This window comes from Thermobia domestica, chromosome 11 (genome assembly GCF_964235325.1).
Source record: "Thermobia domestica chromosome 11, izTheDome1.hap1.1, whole genome shotgun sequence".
Taxonomy (NCBI): Eukaryota; Metazoa; Arthropoda; class Insecta; order Zygentoma; family Lepismatidae; genus Thermobia; species Thermobia domestica.
In genome coordinates, this window is record NC_137464.1 from 143201609 (window position 1) to 143207608 (window position 6000).

The 6000-nt window shown below is 37.8% G+C and overlaps 1 protein-coding gene across 1 annotated transcript in view; it reads right to left on the bottom strand.

The window, feature by feature from the left end:
• The window catches only part of LOC145664465 (uncharacterized), a 630204-nt gene extending 624541 nt beyond the window's left edge, over positions 1 to 5663 (bottom strand). Inside the window, exon 1 of the mRNA XM_081731165.1 lies at positions 5474 to 5663. The gene's annotated coding sequence lies outside the window, so the exon portion shown is untranslated. The remainder of the gene's footprint in view (positions 1 to 5473) is intronic.
• Between the last annotated feature and the right edge of the window lie 337 nt (positions 5664 to 6000).

The following is a 6000-nucleotide window of genomic DNA, read 5'->3' on the forward strand; positions in this document are numbered from 1 at the left end:
ATGACACTTCATGCCTGTTCATTACAAGCATATGATTAATGCAATCAAATATTAGGCTATACACCGAAACGTCCTTTACAGCAAGCGTCCTTACACCGTAGCGTCCGTACACCGAAACGTCCTACACTGAAACATCCTACACCGAAACGTCCTACACCGAAACATCCTAAACCCTTACTCGTTATCATTATTAATAATAATTTTAGTGTTACTAACATAGTTGTTACCGTTGGAATTAAATACCTTCATATTGGTATTGTGGCAACTACTTAGTACTGAAACGCTTTATCGAATATTTAAGTGTGTAGTTTGTAGCAGGGCGGCCATAGAAGTTAATGGCTTATAGCCCATAGTGCGTCACTGAAATTTTAGAGGATCTTTGAAAAGCAACTTAATTGAAATTAATGGGAAATATATATTTAAAATACATTTATTTAATACAAGAACATTACGTTTAATCAATTCCGCAACCATGGTTGAGGAAGGGATGTATTAAAGTATGAACCATTGAAATAGTGCAGAAGCAATAGCTGAGTTTTTTATAAACATATATATATATATATATATATATATATATATATATATATATATATATATATATATATATATATATATATATATATATATATATATATATATATATATATATATATATATATATAAATGAAAGTATACTAGAATGTAACTAACTAGACTAGAAATGAAAGAATGTAACTATATATATATATATATATATATATATATATATATATATATATATATATATATATATATAAATGAAAGTAACTATATTTGTAACTTAACAACACTTGAACCACCAGACTGATCTCGACAAAAACTTTCAACATAGATGAGGTTCGGGCCTGACATTGTTTTATCATTTCACTTTGAAGGTGCAACTTGGAGGAAGGAAGTGCGGATATATATTAAAAATTATCGATCTTAGTGTCGAACCCATAGTTTTCGGGGTTGCTGAGATGAACACTGACATCTCCGATGAAGCTTAAATTCTAATTCAGCACTGCAACTTGGGGGAAGGAGAGGAAGATGTATAAAATGATCGAAAATGACCGCTATAAGTGTCGAATCCATAGTTTTTGCGGTCGCTGAGATGAACAGTTACACTTTCGATGCCGTTTAAATTCAAATTTACTCCCGCAAATTGAGGGTGGTGCATAAAAATGATGCAAAATAATTGATATTAGTGTAAATCCATAGTTTTTGGGGTCGCTGAAGTGAACAGTTACACTTTCGATGCCGTTTAAATTCAAATTTACTCCCGCAAATTCAGGGAGGTATATAAAATGATGAAAAATAATCCATATTAGTGTGAATCCATAGTTTTCGAGGTCGCTGAGGTGAACAGTGACACTTTCGATGCTGTTTAAAAAATTTAAATTTGTCCCCGCAAATTGAGGGAGGGGGAGGTATATTAAAATGTTGGAAAATAATCGATATTAGTGTGAATCCATAGTTTTCAGGGCCACTGAGATGAACAGTAACATTTCCGATGCAGTTTAAATCCAAATTCAACGCCGAAACTTTAGGGAGGGGGAAGGGGGTGATATATAAAAAAAATGATCGAAAATGACTGATATTAGTGTTGAATCTATAGTTTTTGGGGTTGCTGAGATGAGCAGTGACGCTTCTAATGCCGTTTAAACCTAAATTAAGCGCCGTAACCTGGGGACAGAGGAGAGGGGTATATATATGAAATAGTACAAAAATAAAATTGTTTAAAAAAAATAAACCTGGAAGTAGAGGTAGTGTGTCTGTTACGCGGAATTCGGTAGGTCGAGCGTATAGCCACGAACTCCCGCAGCACATCCTAAGTCCTGCATTTCTTCAGTCCCACCAGGCGATTGTCGGAATTGTACCTTCTATAAGGCCAAGAGAGCTGTTTTCTACATCCTTGTTCTATCCATATTTCAGTCTAAGCCTTAGCTAACTAAAGAGTATAAAAAATGAAACTCAATTACTGTTAAAAACATGTCTACATTGCCCAGTTCTCATTTTCATTGTCCGCCCACCCAGCAACTAGGTCCGCCTCTTTCCACCCACCCCATCAAACGTTCCTGGCGCCGTCAGTGTTGTTGAGGCATACAATAGAATATTTGGGTTTGAAATAATCTTTCTTATCTAATTCTTGACTACTTAAAGACGGGTAAGACCGTAATGAATTAACAGATTAATGGATTTTCCTGGAATCACTTCTTTTATTTTTTGAAATCAAATTTATTTATTTTGCTCTGCTTGTCGTGTAGCGTCTTCTGTTAAAAAATAGTGGCAAAATTTTATGAAATGTTTCGTATGCTAACTACGTATTATTATTATTGTAAAATCATCATTTTAATGATACTCTTCCTATCATACAAATGACAATATTTTAGCAAAACATGGAAATAAAGAACTTTAAACTTCTAAATGCTCCCATAAAGAGAGAAAATAATTCTTACAAATCAATCTAATAAAATAACATTCGTAGTAGGTAACCAAAAACGTTCTTGCCATTTTAGAGTAGTGATAAACAAAGAGCAATACAGTGGACGGTACGTACCTTTAGGTTTCGAAGTAATCTTCATTAGCATCAAACGCCTTTTGTAAATGTTCCTGCACCTGCACAACACCCTGGAGATAAAAATCGGCAGTCATGGATACAAAGAAATCTGTGCGATGGTCTCTCTCATTTGTGAAGGATCTCCCACGGAGATGGTTGTCGAGGGAATGACAAGTGGTAATCTGTTGGGGAAAAGGTCCGGTGACACGCTGTATGAGATAGTCTCCAGGGTCCTCTTTGCCACGAGTGGCTTGGCATTGTCGTGCAGGAACAGCACACCTTTGCGGTTCACCAATACCGGCTCTTTCTGCCCGGTGGACCCCTTGCAACTGCTTAGGGTAGAGGTCAGATTGATGGTCTGACCAGTTGGAAAGAGCTCGTAATTCACCTTTTGCCGACAATTCCACCACACAGAGAGCACCTCTAGTGGGTGCAGAGGTAGTCTTGAAGCATGAGGAACAGGGCAATGTGCCGACAAAACGTTTAAATTGGAATCTCAAGCACCTTGATGATTTGAATTGTTCAAATACTTTCCCATCAGGAGTCAAACGCTTGAGAGTGTCAGTGTCATAGAGGATCCACTATTCATCACCAGTGAGCAAACGATCAGAGATTGGTGTATTCAGGTGCCGAGTGAGCAAGGAAAACAGGCTGTTACTCGTTGTTCCTTGTTGGCTGCCGACAATGTGTGGGGTACCTATTTGCTTAACTTGTATGACTTCCTTATCCCATGCAGGTTCTGTCTGATTGTTTCAACGGAAACATGGAACCCTTCTGTAAGTTGATCACACGCTAGACCATTGTCTTCCTCGATGGCTGTTTTCAGGGTCTCGTCATCCAACATATGTGGTCGCCACTGCGAGGTTCATCCGAAAGATTCATATCTCCCGAGGGGAATTTCTGGAACTAATGCTCTCAGTGCGTTGGTTCACGGCATTCTCCCCAAAGCCTGGCATATGCAGAGACTTGATATAGCCGCTGGCAGCCCCACTTTAAAGTCATACAACACACATACGCGAACAAACTGCCCGATACCTCCGACACTGGACGAACTATGACTGCTGTGTGGGCTCAAGGTGCCTGTATTACTGAAGGTCAATGATCAAACTAACTTCCGATTGCTTGACAGGCACGTACGTCATTTCATTTCATTCCCTTTCGTCTCTGTGAGGACATCAAAAACGGCAAGAACTTTTATGGTTACCTTGTAGAATTATTCGAGATTTCAAAGTGATAACAAACTACGAGGGAGGATCAAATGAAAACCTTAAAAATGCAATGAAATGCCGTAAATTGGGACGATTGCTTCGATACGTGGTAGTAATATGCCTTGAGTTGCACTTAATGACCGACAGGTGGCAGAGTGTTGCTGGAAGACGACAAACGCAACGGTGTCAGTATCAAGATGACCGCCCCATTGTCCAAATGCACCGCATTAGAACAGCGTTCGGTGATCCGGTTTTTGAGCAGTGAAGGTATGAAACCAATTCTTCGAAGGATGTTAGAAAAATAGTGATTTGTGTTTGTCCCTGTAGCAAGTATACGAGTGGTGTAGGAAGTTCAAAATTGTCATAACATCTGTGTGGGATGCTCCTCGACGGGACAGGCTCATCGCGTAATGACCGACGAAAACATTGCGTTAGCAGAACAGCTTGTTAAGGAAAACAGGCGCATTACGCTGAAAGAAAAGCCTCAATCATAAATATTAGCTTTGGCTCAGTTCAACACATTGTGCATAATGTGCTGCATTTCAATAAGGTGTCTGCAAGATGAGTCCCACGTCAGCTCCCACGTCAGTTGACTGCTGAATTGAAGAATTGTCGTGCTGAAGCTTGTGAAGAACGGTTGTGTCGTTCCAAAACCGAGGGTGATGCATTTCTGGACAAGATTGTTGCAGGCGATGAGACCTGGATTCACTATCATCAACCAGAAACAAAAAAAAAAAAAAAAAAAAAAGGGAAGGAATGGCGACACAGCTCTTCGCCGAAAAAAACATCCGCACTCAATCATCAGCAAGAAAGACCATGATCACTCTCTTCTGGGATGCAAAGGAAGTAATTTTGGAACAGTATATGGAAAAAGGAGTGACAGTAACTAGTGCCTCCTACTCAAACCTTCTGATAAATCACCTTGCCCTGCAATTAGGCGTAAACGACGAGGACTTCGTTCCTCAGGTGTCCTTCTACTGCATGACAACGCACGACCTCATACTACCCGTTTGACCGTTAAGACTATCGATTACGTCAAATTTAAGTGTCTCATTCATCCACTCTATTCACCAGACCTTGCCCCAGTGACTTTCATGTGTTTGGACCACTCAAAGAAGCGATGAGAGGCAAGTATTTCAATAGTGATGATGAGTGAAAATTGCGGTGGACGAGTAACTAGAATCTCGGCCAAAAGAATTCTTCCAACATGGTATCCATGCACCTCCGAAGCGGTAGAATAATTACATTCAACGTCAAGGGGACTACGTTGAAAAATAAGATTTCCTTTTCATTGTTACATTCTAAAATATATTGTACTTTTAAGGTTTTCATTTGATCTTCCCTCGTATTAAAACAAACCTAACAATCTGACCCAAAAGCAATCTATTTAGTTGTAAAATAATGAATATACAGTGATACTTCAAGATATGAATGAACTTAAAGTGTAGTTTAAGATTACCTTAATTTAGTATATATAAATTATCTATTATATATCGTGTTTATCTTCTCACGTTAATGCTGATGAGAAATGCTTAATACTAATATTGCTTTCAACGTAATTACTTCAAAGATATCATATTATTTGAAATCAAAGGGTCCAAAATAACGGCAATATGACTTGCAGTTCTTCCCGTCTGCATTAACTTATGTGATCTTTAACCTATTTCAGGAGGATAAGCTGTAAGTATAATTATGAAAATGTACTTACTTAGAAATCGTCTCCTTTTATTCAAATGCCAATAGAGAAGGACATAAAATGGCCTATAACTACGGAAACTTTTTTCTGCAGTTGAACGTTATCACAAAACACTACGAGTCATTTTCCTAATGAATCAACCAAGATAAATCCAATTGCGCAGAATCGAAATCGTGTGCGCCATGATCAATACCAGAGGAAGTCTACACAAATGTACTTCCAAGACGAATTCTCAAAGTGAAAGAATACAAATTACGATTACAGTCTTATTCATTTACAGGCCTTGTTGTGTTTAAGACAAAGGTAAATACTTTCTCTAGAAGACTAAATAATTTGGTAAAAACTATTGTACTGACAAAAAGAAAACAAAATAAAATATGTGCTTTTTGTTAGATAACAATAAGAAAAGTACATAATCACGCACATACTCAAGGTCGATATACATCATCACTATGTTTTGAAAACAATTAATTGTGAGGTACCGTAATACAAATAACTGATTGCCTACAAAAAAGGAAAAAAGAAAAGAAAGAAAGAAA